This window comes from Chiloscyllium plagiosum, unplaced genomic scaffold (assembly GCF_037043375.1).
Source record: "Chiloscyllium plagiosum isolate Xiang-an unplaced genomic scaffold, Cpla_swu_hap1 HiC_scaffold_39, whole genome shotgun sequence".
NCBI classification, from domain to species: Eukaryota; Metazoa; Chordata; class Chondrichthyes; order Orectolobiformes; family Hemiscylliidae; genus Chiloscyllium; species Chiloscyllium plagiosum.
Window position 1 is genome coordinate 93,486,793 of NW_028270177.1, and position 22,247 is coordinate 93,509,039.

Genomic DNA, 22,247 nt, shown 5'->3' on the forward strand with positions numbered 1-22,247 from the left:
AGTGTGGGACACACACACATCGAGGGAGGGACACACACATAGCGAGGGAGGGACACACACACACACAGCGAGGGAGGGACACACACACACACAACGAGGGAGGGACACACACACACAGCGAGGGAGGGACACACACACACAGCGATGGAGGGACACACACAGACAGCGAAGGAGGGACACACACACGGCGAGGTAGGGACACAAACACACAACGAGGGAGGGACAAACACACACAGCGAGAGAGGGTCACACACACAGCGAGGGAGGGACACACACACACAGCGAGGGAAGGACACACACACACACACACAGCGAGAGAGGGACACGCACACACAGCGAGGGAAGGACACACACACACACACAGCGAGGGAGGGACACACACACACACAGCGAGGGAAGGACACACACACACACACAGCGAGAGAGGGACACGCACACACAGCGAGGGAGGGACACGCACACACACAGCGAGGGAGGGACACGCACACACACAGCGAGGGAGGGACACAAACACAGCGAGGGAGGGACACGCACACACACAGCGAAGGAGGGACACACACACACACAGCGAGGGAGGGACACGCACACACAGCGAGGGATGGACACACACACACACACACACACACAGCGAGAGGGGGACACACACACACAGCGAGGGGGACACACACACACACACAGCGAGGGAGGGACACTCACACACACACGAGGGAGGGACACGCACACACAGCGAGGGAGGGACACACACACACACAGCGAGGGAGGGACACACACACATAGCGAGGGAGGGACACAAACACAGCGAGGGAGGGACACACACACACACAGCGAGGGAGGGACACACACACACACAGCGAGAGAGTCACACACACACACACACAGCGAGGGAGGGACACGCACACACAGCGAGGGAGGGACACACACACACACACACAGCGAGGGGGGGACACACACACGCAGCGAGGGACACACACACACACACACAGCGAGGGAGGGACACTCACACACACAGCGAGGGAGGGACACGCACACACACACACACACACAGCGAGGGAGGGACACACACACAGCGAGAGAGGGACACACACTCACAGCGAGGGAGGGACACCCACACACAGCGAGGGTGGTACACACACACAGCGAGGGTGGGACACACACACAGCGAGGGAGGGACACACACACAGCGAGGGAGGGACACACACACACAGCGAGTGTGGGACACACACACATCGAGGGAGGGACACACACATAGCGAGGGAGGGACACACACACACACAGCGAGGGAGGGACACACACACACACAACGAGGGAGGGACACACACACACAGCGAGGTAGGGACACACACACACAGCGATGGAGGGACACACACAGACAGCGAAGGAGGGACACACACACGGCGAGGTAGGGACACAAACACACAACGAGGGAGGGACACACACACACAGCGAGAGAGGGACACACACACAGCGAGGGAGGGACACACACACACACACAGCGAGAGAGGGACACGCACACACAGCGAGGGAAGGACACACACACACACACAGCGAGGGAGGGACACACACACACACAGCGAGGGAAGGACACACACACACACACAGCGAGAGAGGGACACGCACACACAGCGAGGGAGGGACACGCACACACACAGCGAGGGAGGGACACGCACACACACAGCGAGGGAGGGACACAAACACAGCGAGGGAGGGACACGCACACACACAGCGAGGGAAGGACACACACACACAGCGAGGGAGGGACACAAACACAGCGAGGGAGGGACACGCACAAACACAGCGAGGGAGGGACTCGCACACACAGCGAGGGATGGACACACACACACACACACACACACACACAGCGTGGGGGGGACACACACACACAGCGAGGGGGACACACACACACACACAGCGAGGGAGGGACACTCACACACACACGAGGGAGGGACACGCACACACAGCGAGGGAGGGACACACACACACACAGCGAGGGAGGGACACACACACATAGCGAGGGAGGGACACAAACACAGCGAGGGAGGGACACACACACACACAGCGAGGGAGGGACACACACACACACAGCGAGAGAGGGACACGCACACACAGCGAGGGAGGGACACACACACACAGCGAGGGAGGGACACACACAAACAGTGAGGGAGGGACAAAAACACAGCGAGGGAAGGACACACACACACACACAGCGAGGGAGGGACACAAACACAGCGAGGGAGGGACACACACATGGCGAGGGAGGGACACACACACACACAACGAGGGAGGGACACACACCCACAGCGAGAGAGGGACACACACACACACAGCGAGGGAGGGACACCGACACACACACACACACAGCGAGGGAGGGACACGCACACACAGCGAGGGAGGGACACACACACACACAGAGAGGGAGGGACACACACACACAGCGAGGGAGGGACACCGACACACACACACACAGCGAGGGAGGGACACGCACACACAGCGAGGGAGGGACACACACACACACACACACATATCGAGAGAGGGACACACACACACAGCGAGGGAGGTACACACACACACGCAGCGAGGGAGGGACACTCACACACACCGAGGGAGGGACACGCACACACAGCGAGGGAGGGACACGCACACACAGTGAGGGAGGGACACAAACACAGCGAGGGAAGGACACACACACAGCGAGGGAGGGACACACACACGCACAGCGAGAGAGGGACACACACACACAGCGAGGGAGGGACACAAACACAGCGAGGGAGGGACACACACATGGCGAGGGAGGGACACACACACACACAGCGAGGGAGGGACACACACACAGCGAGAGAGGGACACACACACACAGCGAGGGAGGGACAACGACACACACACACACAGCGAGGGAGGGACACACACACACACAGCGAGGGAGGGACACACACACACACACACACAGCGAGAGAGGGAGACACACACACAGCGAGGGAGGGACACACGCACACACAGCGAGGGAGGGGCACACACACACACACACAGCGAGAGAGGGACACACACACACAGCGAGGGAGGGACATACACACACAGCGAGGGAGGGACACACACACACAGCGAGGGAGGGACACAAACACAGCGAGGGAGGGACACACACACACACACAGCGAGGGAGGGACACACACACACAGCGAGAGAGGGACACACACACACAGCGAGAGAGGGACACGCACACACAGCGAGGGAGGGACACACACACACAGCGAGGGAGGGACACACACACACAGCGAGGGAGGGACACACATACACACACAGCGAGAGAGGGACACGCACACTCAGCGAGGGAGGGACACACACACACAGCGAGAGAGGGACACGCACACACAGTGAGGAAGGGACACAAACACAGCGAGGGAAGGACACGCACACAGCGAGGGAGGGACACACACACACACACAGCGATAGAGGGACACGCACACACAGCGAGGGAGGGACACAAACACAGCGAGGGAGGGACACACACACGGCGAGGGAGGGACACACACACAACGAGGGAGGGACACCCACACACACAGGGAGAGAGGGACACAAAAACACAGCGAGGGAGGGACACACACACACAGCGAGGGAGGGACACACACACAGCGAGGGAGGGACAGGCACACAGACAGCGATGGTGGGACAGGCTCACACACAGCGTGGGAGGGACACGCACACACAGCGAGGGAGGGACAGGCACACACAGCCAGGGAGGGACACACACACACAGCGAGGGAGTGACACACACACTCACAGCGAGGGAGGGACACACACACAGCGAGGGAGGGACACGCACACTCACAGCGAGGGGGGGACACGCACACACAGCGAAGGAGGGACACACACACACACACACACAGCGAGGGAAGGACACGCACACTCAGAGCGAGGGGGGGACACGCACACACAGCGAGGGAGGGACACACACACACACAGCGAGGGAGGGACACGCACACTCACAGCGAGTGGGGGACACGCACACAAAGCGAGGGAGGGACACACACACTCAAAGCGAGGGAGGGACACGCACACACACAGCGAGGGAGGGACACGCACACACAACGAGCAAGGGACACGCACACACAGAGGGAGGGACACGCACACACACAGCGAGGGAGGGACACGCACACACACAGCGAGGGAGGGACACGCACACACAACGAGCAAGGGACACGCACACACAGAGGGAGGGACACGCACACTCACAGCGAGGGAGGGACACGCACACACACAGCGAGGGAGGGACACGCACACACAACGAGCAAGGGACACGCACACACAGAGGGAGGGACACGCACACTCACAGCGAGGGAGGGACACACACACACACAGCGAGGGTGGGACACACACACACAACGAGGGAGGGACACGCACACCCACAGCGAGGGAGGGACATGCACACACAGCGAGGGAGGGACACACACACAGCGAGGGAGGGACACGCACACACAGCGAGGGAGGGACAGGCACACACAGCCAGGGAGGGACACACACACACAGCGAGGGAGTGACACACACACTCACAGCGAGGGAGGGACACACACACAGCGAGGGAGGGACACGCACACTCACAGCGAGGGGGGGACACGCACACACAGCGAAGGAGGGACACACACACACACACACACAGCGAGGGAAGGACACGCACACTCAGAGCGAGGGGGGGACACGCACACACAGCGAGGGAGGGACACACACACACACAGCGAGGGAGGGACACGCACACTCACAGCGAGTGGGGGACACGCACACAAAGCGAGGGAGGGACACACACACTCAAAGCGAGGGAGGGACACGCACACACACAGCGAGGGAGGGACACGCACACACAACGAGCAAGGGACACGCACACACAGAGGGAGGGACACGCACACACACAGCGAGGGAGGGACACGCACACACACAGCGAGGGAGGGACACGCACACACAACGAGCAAGGGACACGCACACACAGAGGGAGGGACACGCACACTCACAGCGAGGGAGGGACACGCACACACACAGCGAGGGAGGGACACGCACACACAACGAGCAAGGGACACGCACACACAGAGGGAGGGACACGCACACTCACAGCGAGGGAGGGACACACACACACACAGCGAGGGTGGGACACACACACACAACGAGGGAGGGACACGCACACCCACAGCGAGGGAGGGACATGCACACACAGCGAGGGAGGGACACACACACAGCGAGGGAGGGACACACACACACACCGCGAGGGAGGGACACACACACACAGCGAAAGAGGGACACACACACAGCGAGGGAGGGACACACACACACACACACCGAGGGAGGGACACACACACACACAGCGAGGGAGAGACACACACACACACACAACGAGGGAGGGACACACACACAGCGAGGGAGGGACACACACTCACACACAGCGAGGGAGGGACACACACACACAGCGAGGGAGGGACACACACACACACAGCGAGGGAGGGACACACACACACACAGCGAGGGAGGGACACACACACACAACGAGGGAGGGACACACACACACAGCGAGGGAGGGACACACACACACAGCGAAGGAGGGACACACACACACGGCGAGGGAGGGACACAAACACACAACGAGGGAGGAACACACACACACAGCGAGGGAGGGACACACACACACACAGCGTGGGAGGGACACACACACGCAGCAAAGGAGGGACACACACACACAACGAGGGAGGGACACACACACACAACGTGGGAGGGACACACGCACAGCGAGGGAGGGACACACACACACACATCAAGGTAGGGACACACACACAGCGAGGGAGGGACACACACACACAGCGAGGGAGGGACACACACACACACACACAGCGAGGGAGAAACACACACACACACACACAGCGAGGGAGGGACACACACCCACACACAGCGAGGGAGGGACACACACACAGCGAGGGAGGGACACACACACACACAGCGAAGGAGGGACACACACACGCAGCGAGGGAAGGACACACACACACACAGCGAGAGAGGGACACGCACACACAGGGAGGGAGGGACACACACACGCACAGCGAGGGAGGGACACGCACACACAGCGAGGGAGGGACACACACACACAGCGAGGGAGGGACACACACACACAGCGAGGGAGGGACACAAACACAGCGAGGCAGGGACACGCACACACACAGAGCGAGGGAGGGACACAAACACACAGCGAGGGAGGGACACGCACACACAGCGAGGGAGGGACACACACACACACACAGCGAGAGAGGGACACACACACACAGCGAGGGAGGGGAACACACACACACAGCGAGGGACGGACCCTCACACACACACCGAGGGAGGGACACACACACACAGCGAGGGAGGGGAACACACACACACAGCGAGGGACGGACCCTCACACACACACCGAGGGAGAGACACACACACACACACAACGAGGGAGGGACACACACACAGCGAGGGAGGGACACACACTCACACACAGCGAGGGAGGGACACACACACACAGCGAGAGAGGGACACACACACACACAGCGAGGGAGGGGAACACACACACACAGCGAGGGACGGACCCTCACACACACACCGAGGGAGGGACACACACACAGCGAGGGAGGGACACACACACACACACACCGAGGGAGGGACACACACACACACAGCGAGTGAGGGACACACACACCCACACACAGCGAGAGAGGGACACACACACACAGCGAGGGAGGGACACACACGCACACAGCGAGGGAGGGACACACACACACAGCGAGGGAGGGATAAAAACACAGCGAGGGAGGGACACACACACACACACAGCGAGGGAGGGACACAAACACACAGCGAGAGAGGGACACACACACACAGCGAGAGAGGGACACGCACACACAGCGAGGGAGGGACACACACACAGCGAGGGAGGGACACACACACACAGCGAGGGAGGGACACACACACACAGCGAGAGAGGGACACGCACACACAGCGAGGGAGGGACACACACACACAGCGAGAGAGGGACACGCACACACAGTGAGGGAGGGACACAAACACAGCGAGGGAAGGACACACACACAGCGGGGGAGGGACACTCACACACACAGAGCGAGAGGGACACACAAACACAGCGAGGGAGGGACACACACACGGCGAGGGAGGGACACACACACAACGAGGGAGGGACACACACACACAGCGAGAAGGGACACACACACACAGCAAGAGAGGGACACGGACACACACACACACAGCGAGGGAGGGACACGCACACACAGCGAGAGAGGGACACACACACACAGCGAGGGAGGGACACACACACAGCGAGGGAGGGACACTCACACACACACCGAGGGAGGGACACGCACACACAGCGAGGGAGGGACACACACACACACACACACAGCGAGAGAGGGACACACACTCACAGCGAGGCAGGGACACACACACACACAGCGAGGGAGGGACACACACACACAGCGAGGGATGGACACAAACACAGCGAGAGAGGGTCACACACACACACACAGCGAGGGGGGGACACACACACACAACGAGGGAGGGACACACACACACAGCGAGAGAAGGACACACACACACAGCGAGAGAGGGACACGGACACACACACACACAGCGAGGGAGGGACACACACACACAGCGAGAGAGGGACACGCACACACAGTGAGGGAGGGACACAAACACAGCGAGGGAAGGACACACACACAGCGAGGGAGGGACACACACACGCACAGCGAGAGAGGGACACACACACACACAGCGAGGGAGGGACACAAACACAGCGAGGGAGGGACACACACATGGCGAGGGAGGGACACACACACACACAACGAGGGAGGGACACACACACACAGCGAGAGAGGGACACACACACACAGCGACGGAGGGACACCGACACACACACACACAGCGAGGGAGGGACACGCACACACAGCGAGGGAGGGACACACACACACACACAGCGAGAGAGGGACACACACACACAGCGAGGGAGGGACACACACACACGCAGCGAGGGAGGGACACTCACACACACAGCGAGGGAGGGACACACACACACACACCGAGGGAGGGACACGCACACACAGCGAGTGAGGGACACACACACACACACACACAGCGAGAGAGGGACACACACACACACACTGCGAGGGAGGGACACACACACACAGCGAGGGAGGGACACACACGCACACAGCGAGGGAGGGACACACACACACAGCGAGGGAGGGATAAAAACACAGCGAGGGAGTGACACACACACACAGCGAGGGAGGGACACACACACACAGCGAGGGAGGGACACACACACACAGCGAGGGAGTGACACACACACACAGCGAGGGAGGGACACACACACACAGCGAGAGAGGGACACGCACACACAGTGAGGGTGGGACACAAACACAGCGAGGGAAGGACACACACACAGCGAGGGAGGGACACTCACACACACAGCGAGGGAGGGACACAAACACAGCGAGGGAGGGACACACACACAACGAGGGAGGGACACACACACACAGCGAGAGAGGGACACACACACAGCAAGAGAGGGACACGGACACACACACACACAGCGAGGGAGGGACACGCACACACAGCGAGAGAGGGACGCACACACACAGCGAGGGAGGGACACACACACACACAGCGAGCGAGGGACACTCACACACACACCGAGGGAGGGACACGCACACACAGCGAGAGAGGGACACACACACACAGCGAGGGAGGGACACACACACACACAGCGAGTGAGGGACACTCACACACACACCGAGGGAGGGACACGCACACACAGCGAGAGAGGGACACACACACACACACACACACACACACACAGCGAGAGAGGGACACACACTCACAGCGAGGCTGGGACACACACACACAGCGAGGGAGGGACACACACACACAGCGAGGGATGGACACAAACACAGCGAGAGAGGGACACACACACACACACAGCGAGGGAGGGACACACACACACAACGAGGGAGGGACACACACACACAGCGAGAGAGGGACACACACACACAGCGAGAGAGGGACACGGACACACACACACACAGCGAGGGAGGGACACGCACACACACCGAGGTAGGGACACACACACACACAGCGAGGGAGGGACACAAACACAGCGAGGGAGGGACACACACACGGCGAGGGAGGGACACACACACAACGAGGGAGGAACACACACAGACAGCGAGAGAGGGAAACAAACACATAGCGAGGGAGGGACACACACACACAGCGAGGGAGGGACATACACACAGCGAGGGAGGGACACGCACACACACTACGAGGGAGGGACAGACAATCACACAGCGAGGGAGGGACACACACACACACACAGCGAGAGAGGGACACACACTCACAGCGAGGCAGTGACACACACACACACAGCGGGGGAGGGACACACACACAGCGAGGGAGGGACACAAACACAGCGAGGGAAGGACACACACACAGCGAGGGAGGGACACACACACACACAGCGAGAGAGGGACACGCACACACAGTGAGGGAGGGACACAAACACAGCGAGGGAAGGACACACACACAGCGAGGGAGGGACACACACACACAGCGAGAGAGGGACACACACACACAGCGAGGGAGGGACACAAACACAGCGAGGGAGGGACACACACACGGCGAGGGAGGGACACACACACAACGAGGGAGGAACACACACAGACAGCGAGAGAGGGACACAAACACACAGCGAGGGAGGGACACACACACACAGCGAGGGAGGGACATACACACAGCGAGGGAGGGACACGCACACAGACTACGAGGGAGGGACAGACATACACACAGCGAGGGAGGGACACACACACAGACACAGCTAGGGAGGGACACACACACACAGCGAGGGAGGGACACACACACACACAACGAGGGAGGAACAGACATACACACAGCGAGGGAGGGACACACACACAGACACAGCTAGGGAGGGACACACACACACAGCGAGGGAGGGACACACACACACAGCGAGGGAGGGACACACACACACAGCGAGGGAGCGACACACGCATACAACGAGGGAGGGACACGCACACACAGCGAGGGAGGGACACACACACACAGCGAGGGAGACACACACACACACACACACAGCGAGGGAGGGACACGCACACTCACAGCGAGGGGGGGGCACGCACACACAGCGTGGGAGGAACACACACACACACACATACACAGCGAGGGAAGGACACGCACACTCACAGCGAGGGGGGGACACGCACACACAGCGAGGGAGGGACACACACACACACACACAGCGACGGAGGGACACGCACACTCACAGCGAGGGGGGGACACGCACACACAACGAGGGAGGGACAGACACACTCACGGCGAGGGAGGGACACACGCACACACAGCGAGGGAGGGACACACACACACACAACGAGGGAGGGACACGCAAACACAGAGGGAGGGACAGGCACACTCAAAGCGAGGGAGGGACACACACACACACAGCGAGGGAGGGACACACACACACAACGAGGGAGGGACATGCACACACACAGCGAGGGAGGGACACGCACACACAGCGAGGGAGGGACACGCACACACAGCGAGGGAGGGACACACACACTCACAGCGAGGGAGGGACACACACACAGCGAGGGAGGGACACACACACACACAGCGAGGGAGGGACACACACACACACACAGCGAGGGAGGTACACACACACACACAGCGAGGGAGGGACACAAACACAGCGAGGGAGGGACACACACACGGCGAGGGAGGGACACACACACAACGAGGGAGGAACACACACAGACAGCGAGAGAGGGAAACAAACACACAGCGAGGGAGGGACACACACACACAGCGAGGGAGGGACATACACACAGCGAGGGAGGGACACGCACACACACTACGAGGGAGGGACAGACAATCACACAGCGAGGGAGGGACACACACACACACACAGCGAGAGAGGGACACACACTCACAGCGAGGCAGTGACACACACACACACAGCGGGGGAGGGACACACACACAGCGAGGGAGGGACACAAACACCGCGAGGGAAGGACACACACACAGCGAGGGAGGGACACACACACACACAGCGAGAGAGGGACACGCACACACAGTGAGGGAGGGACACAAACACAGCGAGGGAAGGACACACACACAGCGAGGGAGGGACACACACACACAGCGAGAGAGGGACACACACACACAGCGAGGGAGGGACACAAACACAGCGAGGGAGGGACACACACGGCGAGGGAGGGACACACACACAACGAGGGAGGAACACACACAGACAGCGAGAGAGGGACACAAACACACAGCGAGGGAGGGACACACACACACAGCGAGGGAGGGACATACACACAGCGAGGGAGGGACACGCATACAGACTACGAGGGAGGGACAGACATACACACAGCGAGGGAGGGACACACACACAGACACAGCTAGGGAGGGACACACACACACAGCGAGGGAGGGACACACACACACACACAACGAGGGAGGGACAGACATACACACAGCGAGGGAGGGACACACACACAGACACAGCTAGGGAGGGACACACACACACAGCGAGGGAGGGACACACACACACAGCGAGGGAGGGACACACACACACAGCGAGGGAGCGACACACGCATACAACGAGGGAGGGACACGCACACACAGCGAGGGAGGGACACACACACACAGCGAGGGAGGGACACACACACACAGCGAGGGAGGGACACGCACAAACACAGCGTGGGAGGGACACGCACACACAGCGAGGGAGAGACACACACACTCACAGCGAGGGAGGGACACACACACAGCGAGGGAGGGACACACACACACACACAGCGAGGGAGAGACACACACACACACACACACACACACAGCGAGGGAAGGACACGCACACACAGCGACGGAGGGACACACACACACACAGCGAGGGAGGGACACTCACACACAGCGAGGGAGGGATAAAAACACAGCGAGGGAGGGACACACACACACAGCGAGGGAGGGATAAAAACACAGCGAGGAAGGGACACACACACACACACACACAGCGAGGGAGTGACACACACACACAGCGAGGGAGGGACACACACACACAGCGAGGGAGGGACACACTCACACAGCGAGAGAGGGACACACACACACAGCGAGAGAGAGAGACACACACACACAGCGAGGGAGGGACACGCACACACACAGCGTGGGAGGGACACGCACACACAGCGAGGGAGAGACACACACACTCACAGCGAGGGAGGGACACACACACAGCGAGGGAGGGACACACACACACACACAGCGAGGGAGACACACACACACACACACACAGCGAGGGAGGGACACGCACACTCACAGCGAGGGGCGGGCACGCACACACAGCGAGGGAGGAACACACACACACACACACACACAGCGAGGGAAGGACACGCACACTCACAGCGAGGGGGGGACACGCACACACAGCGAGGGAGGGACACACACACACACACACAGCGACGGAGGGACACGCACACTCACAGCGAGGGGGGGACACGCACACACAACGAGGGAGGGACACACACACTCACGGCGAGGGAGGGACACACGCACACACAGCGAGGGAGGGACACACACACACACAATGAGGGAGGGACACGCAAACACAGAGGGAGGGACAGGCACACTCAAAGCGAGGGAGGGACACACACACACACAGCGAGGGAGGGACACACACACACAACGAGGGAGGGACACGCACACACACAGCGAGGGAGGGACACGCACACACAGCGAGGGAGGGACACGCACACACAGCGAGGGAGGGACACACACACTCACAGCGAGGGAGGGACACACACACAGCGAGGGAGGGACACACACACACACAGCGAGGGAGGGACACACACACACACACAGCGAGGGAGGTACACGCACACTCACAGCGAGGGGGGGAAAACGCACACACAGCGAGGGAGGGACACACACACACACAGCGAGGGAGGGACACGCACACTCACAGCGAGGGGGGGACACGCACGCACAGCGAGGGAGGGACACACACACACACACAGCGAGGGAGGGACACGCACACTCACAGCGAGGGGGGGACAAGCACACACAGCGAGGGAGGGACACACACACTCACAGCGAGGGAGGGACACACACACACACACAACGAGGGAGGGACACGCACACACAGAGAGAGGGACACGCACACACAGCGAGGGAGGGACACACACACACAGTGAGGGAGGGACACACACACACACACACAGCGAGGGAGTGACACACACACACACACAGCGAGGGAGGGACACACACACACACAACGAGGGAGGGACACGCACACACAGAGGGAGGGACACACACACACAGCGAGGGAGGGACACGCACACACACACAGCGAGGGAGTGACACGCACACACAGCGAGGGAGGGACACACACACTTAGCGAGGGAGGGACACACACACAGCGAGGGAGGGACACACACACACACACAGCGAGGGAGGGACACACACACACAGCGAGGGAGGGACACGCACACACACACAGCGAGGGAGGGACACACACACACACACACAGCGAGGGAGGGACAAACACAGCGAGGGAGTGACACGCACACACAGCGAGGGAGCGACACACACACACACACAGCGAGGGAGGGACGCACACACACAGCGAGGGAGGGACACACACACACACAGCGAGGGAGGGACACACACACACAGCGAGGGAGGGACACACACACACACACAGCGAGGGATGGACACGCACACACAGCGAGGGAGGGTCACACACACTCACAGCGAGGGAGGGACACACACACACACAGCGCGGGAGGGACACACACACACACAACGAGGGAGGGACACGCACACCTAGAGGGAGGGACACGCACACACAGCGAGGGAAGGGGACACACACAAGCGAGGGAGGGACAAACACACACACACACCGCGAGGGAGGGACACACACACACAGCGAGGAAGGGACACACACACACAGCGAGGAAGGGACACACACACACAGCCAGGGAGGGACACACACACACAGCGAGGAAGGGACACACACACACAGCGAGGGAGGGACACAGACACACACACAACGAGGGAGGGACACGCACACACAGAGGGAGGGACACACACACACACAGCGAGGGGGGACACGCACACACACACAGCGAGGGAGGGACACACACACAGTGAGGGGGTGACACGCACACACAGCGAGGGAGGGACACACACACACACACACACAGCGAGGGAGGGACACACACACTCACAGCGAGGGAGGGACACACGCACACACAGTGAGGGGGTGACACGCACACACAGCGAGGGAGGGACACACACACACTCAAAGCGAGGGAGGGACACACACACACACAGCGAGGGAGGGTCACACACACACAACGAGGGAGGGACAAGCACACACACAGCGAGGGAGGGACACGCACACACAGCGAGGGAGGTACACGCACACACAGCGAGGGAGGGACACACACACTCACAGCGAGGGAGGGACACACACACAGCGAGGGAGGGACACACACACAGCGAGGGAGGGACACACACACACACAGCGAGGGAGGTACACGCACACTCACAGCGAGGGGGGGAAAACGCACACAAAGCGAGGGAGGGACACACACACACACACAGCGAGGGAGGGACACGCACACTCACAGCGAGGGGGGACACGCACGCACAGCGAGGGAGGGACACACACACACACACAGCGAGGGAGGGACACGCACACTCACAGCGAGGGGGGACACGCACGCACAGCGAGGGAGGGACACACACACACACAAAGTGAGGGAGGGACACACACACACACACACACACACACAACGAGGGAGGGACACGCACACACAGAGGGAGGGACACGCACACACAGCGAGGGAGGGACACACACACACAGTGAGGGAGGGACAAACACACACACACACACAGCGAGGGAGTGACACACACACACACAGCGAGGGAGGGACACACACACACACAACGAGGGAGGGACACGCACACACAGAGGGAGGGACACACACACACAGCGAGGGAGGGACACACACACACACACACAGCGAGGGAGTGACACACACACACAGCGAGGGAGGGACACACACACACACAACGAGGGAGGGACACGCACACACAGAGGGAGGGACACACACACACAGCGAGGGAGGGACACGCACACACACACAGCGAGGGAGTGACACGCACACACAGCGAGGGAGGGACACACACACACACACTTAGCGAGGGAGGGACACACACACACACACACAGCGAGGGAGGGACACACACACACACACAGCGAGGGAGGGACACACACACACAGCGAGGGAGGGACAAACACAGCGAGGGAGTGACACGCACACACAGCGAGGGAGGGACACACACACACACACACACACACACACACAGCGAGGGAGGGACACACACACACAGCGAGGGAGGGACACACACACACACAGCGAGGGAGGGACACACACACACAGCGAGGGAGGGACACACACACACACAGCGAGGGAGGGACACACACACACAGCGAGAGAGGGAAACACACACAGCGAGGGATGGACACGCACACACAGCGAGGGAGGGGCACACACACTCACAGCGAGGGAGGGACACACACACACACAACGAGGGAGGGACACACACACACACAGCGAGGGATGGACACGCACACACAGCGAGGGAGGGACACACACACACACAGCGAGGGAGGGACACACACACTCACAGCGAGGGAGGGACACACACACACACAACGAGGGAGGGACACGCACACACAGCAAGGGAGGGACACACACACACAGCGAGGGAGGGACACACACACACACCGCGAGGGAGGGACACACACACACAGCGAGGGAGGGACACACACACTGCGTGGGAGGGACACGCACACACACACACAGCGAGGGAGGGACACACACACACACAACGAGGGAGGGACACGCACACACAGAGGGAGGGACACACACACACACAGCGAGGGGTGACACGCACACACACACAGCGAGGGAGGGACACACACACACACAGTGAGGGAGTGACAGGCACACACAGCGAGGGAGGGACACACACACACACACACAGCGAGAGAGGGACACACACACACAGCGAGGGAGGGACACACACACACTCAGCGAGGGAGGGACACACACACACAGCGAGGGAGGTACACAAACACAGCGAGGGAGGGACACACACACACACACACAGCGAGGGAGGGACACACACACACAGCGAGAGAGGGACACACATACACAGCGAGAGAGGGACACGCACACACAGCGAGGGAGGGACACACACACACACAACGAGGGAGGGACACGCACACACAGAGGGAGGGACACACACACACAGCGAGGGAGGGACACGCACACACACACAGCGAGGGAGTGACACGCACACACAGCGAGGGAGGGACACACACACACACACTTAGCGAGGGAGGGACACACACACACACACAGCGAGGGAGGGACACACACACACACACAGCGAGGGAGGGACACACACACACAGCGAGGGAGGGACAAACATAGCGAGGCAGTGACACGCACACACAGCGAGGGAGGGACACACACACACACACACACACAGCGAGGGAGGGACACACACACACAGCGAGGGAGGGACACACACACACACAGCGAGGGAAGGACACACACACACAGCGAGGGAGGGACACACACACACACAGCGAGGGAGGGACACACACACACAGCGAGAGCGGGACACACACACAGCGAGGGATGGACACGCACACACAGCGAGGGAGGGACACACACACTCACAGCGAGGGAGGGACACACACACACACAACGAGGGAGGGACACACACACACACAGCGAGGGATGGACACGCACACACAGCGAGGGAGGGACACACACACACACAGCGAGGGAGGGACACACACACTCACAGCGAGGGAGGGACACACACACACACAACGAGGGAGGGACACGCACACACAGCATGGGAGGGACACACACACACAGCGAGGGAGGGACACACACACACACCGCGAGGGAGGGACACACACACACAGCGAGGGAGGGACACACACACTGCGAGGGAGGGACACGCACACACACACACAGCGAGGGAGGGACACACACACACACAACGAGGGAGGGACACGCACACACAGAGGGAGGGACACACACACACACAGCGAGGGGGGACACGCACACACACACAGCGAGGGAGGGACACACACACACACAGTGAGGGAGTGACAGGCACACACAGCGAGGGAGGGACACACACACACACACACAGCGAGAGAGGGACACACACACACAGAGAGGGAGGGACACACACACACTCAGCGAGGGAGGGACACACACACACAGCGAGGGAGGTACACAAACACAGCGAGGGAGGGACACACACACACACACACAGCGAGGGAGGGACACACACACACAGCGAGAGAGGGACACACATACACCGCGAGAGAGGGACACGCACACACAGCGAGGGAGGGACACACACACACAGCGAGAGAGGGACACGCACACACCGTGAATGAGGGACACAAACACAGCGAGGGAAGGACACACACACAGCGAGGGAGGGACACACACACACACAGCGAGGGAGGGACACAAACACAGCGAGGGAGGGACACACACACACACACAGCGAGGGAGGGACACACACACAACGAGGGAGGGACACACACACACAGCAAGAGAGGGACACACACACACAGCGAGGGAGGGACAAGCACACACAGCGAGGGAGGGACACACACACACACACAGCGAGGGAGGGACACGCACACACAGCGAGGGAGGGACACACACACACACACACACACACAGCGAGAGAGGGACATACACACACAGCGATGGAGGGACACACACACACACAGCGAGGGAGGGACACACACACACACACAGCGAGGGAGTGACACACACACACACACAGCGAGGGAGGGACACACACACACACAACGAGGGAGGGACACGCACACAGAGGGAGGGACACACACACACAGCGAGGGAGGGACACGCACACACACACAGCGAGGGAGTGTCACGCACACACAGCGAGGGAGGGACACACACACACACACACACTTAGCGAGGGAGGGACACACACACACAGCGAGGGAGGGACACACACACACACACAGCGAGGGAGGGACACACACACACAGCGAGGGAGGGACAAACACAGCGAGGGAGTGACACGCACACACAGCGAGGGAGGGACACACACACACACACACACACAGCGAGAGAGGGACACACACACACAGCGAGGGAGGGACACACACACACACACACAGCGAGGGAGGGACACACACACACAGCAAGGGTGGGACACACCCACACACACCGCGAGGGATGGACACGCACACACAGCGAGGGAGGGACACACACACACACACACACACACACACACACACAGCGAGAGAGGGACACACACACACAGCGAGGGAGGGACACACACACACTCACTGCGAGGGAGGGACACACACACACAGCGAGGGAGGGACACACACACACACAACGAGGGAGGGACACGCACACACAGCGAGGGAGGGACGCACACACAGCGAGGGAGGGACACACACACAAGCGAGGGAGGGACAAACACACACACACACCGCGAGGGAGGGACACACACACACAGCGAGGGAGGGACACACACACACAGCGAGGAAGGGACACACACACACAGCGAGGAAGGGACACACACACACAGCGAGGGAGGGACACACACACACAGCGAGGAAGGGACACACACACACAGTGAGGGAGGGACACAGACACACACACAACGAGGGAGGGACACGCACACACAGAGGGAGGGAAACACACACACACAGCGAGGGGGGACACGCACACACACACAGCGAGGGAGGGACACACACACAGTGAGGGGGTGACACGCACACACAGCGAGGGAGGGACACACACACACACACACAGCGATGGAGGGACACACACACTCACAGCGAGGGAGGGACACACGCACACACAACGAGGGAGGGACACGCACACACAGAGGGAGGGACAGGCACACTCAAAGCGAGGGAGGGACACACACACACAGCGAGGGAGGGTCACACACACACAACGAGGGAGGGACACGCACACACACAGCGAGGGAGGGACACGCACACACAGCGAGGGAGGTACACGCACACACGGCGAGGGAGGGACACACACACTCACAGCGAGGGAGGGACACACACACATCGAGGGAGGGGCACACACACACACAGCGAGGGAGGGACACACACACACACACAGCGAGGGAGGTACACGCACACTCACAGCGAGGGGGGGAAAACGCACACACAGCGAGGGAGGGACACACACACACACACACAGCGAGGGAGGGACACGCACACTCACAGCGAGGGGGGACACGCACGCACAGCGAGGGAGGGACACACACACACACACAGCGAGGGAGGGACACGCACACTCACAGCGTGGGGGGACACGCACACACAGCGAGGGAGGGAAACACACACTCACAGCGAGGGAGGGACACACACACACACAAAGTGAGGGAGGGACACACACACACACACACACACAACGAGGGAGGGACACGCACACACAGAGGGCGGGACACGCACACACAGCGAGGGAGGGACACACACACAGTGAGGGATGGACACACACACAAACACACAGCGAGGGAGTGACACACACACACACAGCGAGGGAGGGAAACACACACACACAACGAGGGAGGGACACGCACACACAGAGGGAGGGACACACACACACAGCGAGGGAGGGACACGCACACACACACAGCGAGGGAGTGACACGCACACACAGCGAGGGAGGGACACACACACACACACTTAGCGAGGGAGGGACACACACACACACAGCGAGGGAGGGACACACACACACACAGCGAGGGAGGGACACACTCACAGCGAGGGAGGGACACGTACACACACACAGCGAGGGAGGGACACACACACACACAGCGAGGGAGGGACAAACACAGCGAGGGAGTGACACGCACACACAGCGAGGGAGGGACACACACACACACACACACACACAGCGAGGGAGGGACACACACACACAGCGAGGGACGGACACACACACACAGCGAGGGAGGGACACACACACACAGCGAGGGAGGGACACACACACACACAGCGAGGGAGGGACACACACACACAGCGAGAGAGGGACACACACACACACACAGCGAGGGATGGACACGCACACACAGCGAGGGAGGGACACACACACTCACAGCGAGGGAGGGACACACACACACACACAACGAGGGAGGGACACGCACAACCAGTGGGAGGGACACGCACACACAGCGAGGGAGGGACACACACACACAGCGAGGGAGGGACACACACACACACCGCGAGGGAGGGACACACACACACAGCGAGGGAGGGACACACACACTGCGAGGGAGGGACACGCACACACACACACAGCGAGGGAGGGACACACACACACACAACGAGGGAGGGACACGCACACACAGAGGGAGGCACACACACACACACAGCGAGGGGGGACACGCACACACACACAGCGAGGGAGGGACACACACACACACAGTGAGGGAGTGACAGGCACACACAGCGATGGAGGGACACACACACACACACACACACAGCGAGAGAGGGACACACACACACAGCGAGGGAGGGACACACACACACTCAGCGAGGGAGGGACACACACACACAGCGAGGGAGGTACACAAACACAGCGAGGGAGGGACACACACACACACACACAGCGAGGGAGGGACACACACACACAGCGAGAGAGTGACACACATACACAGCGAGAGAGGGACACGGACACAATGCGAGGGAGGGACACACACACACAGCGAGAGAGGGACACGCACACACCGTGAGGGAGGGACACAAACACAGCGAGGGAAGGACACACACACAGCGAGGGAGGGACACACACACACACAGCGAGAGAGGGACACACACACACAGCGAGGGAGGGACACAAACACCGCGAGGGAGGGACACACACACGGCGAGGGAGGGACACACACACAACGAGGGAGGGACACACACACACAGCAAGAGAGGGACACACACACACAGCGAGGGAGGGACACGCACACACAGCGAGGGAGGGACACACACACACACACACAGCGAGAGAGGGACACACACACACAGCGAGGGAGGGACACACACACACACAGCGAGGGAGGGACAGACACACACACACACAGCGAGGGAGTGACACACACACACACACACAGCGAGGGAGGGACACACACACACACACAACGAGGGAGGGACACGCACACAGAGGGAGGGATACACACACACAGCGAGGGAGGGACACGCACACACACACAGCGAGGGAGTGACACGCACACACAGCGAGGGAGGGACACACACACACACACACTTAGCGAGGGAGGGACACACACACAGCGTGGGAGGGACACACACACACACACAGCGAGGGAGGGACACACACACGCAGCGAGGGAGGGACACGCACACACACACAGCGAGGAAGGGACACACACACACACACACAGCGAGAGAGGGACAAACACAGCCAGGGAGTGACACGCACACACAGCGAGGGAGGGACACACACACACACACACACACAGCGAGAGAGGGACACACACACACAGCGAGGGAGGGACACACACACACACACACAGCGAGGGAGGGACACACACACACAGCGAGGGAGGGACACACACACACACACAGCGAGGGATGGACACGCACAAACAGCGAGGGAGGGACACACACACACACACACAGCGAGAGAGGGACACACACACACACAACGAGGGAGGGACACGCACACCTAGAGGGAGGGACACGCACACACAGCGAGGGAGGGACACACACACAAGCGAGGGAGGGACAAACACACACACACACCGCGAGGGAGGGACACACACACAGCGAAGGAGGGACACACACACACAGCGAGGAAGGGACACACACACACAGCAAGGAAGGGACACACACACACAGCGAGGGAGGGACACACACACACAGCGAGGAAGGGACACACACACACAGCGAGGGAGGGACACAGACACACACACAACGAGGGAGGGGCACACACACACACAGCGAGGGAGGGACACACACACACACACAGCGAGGGAGGTACACGCACACTCACAGCGAGGGGGGGAAAACGCACACACAGCGAGGGAGGGACACACAC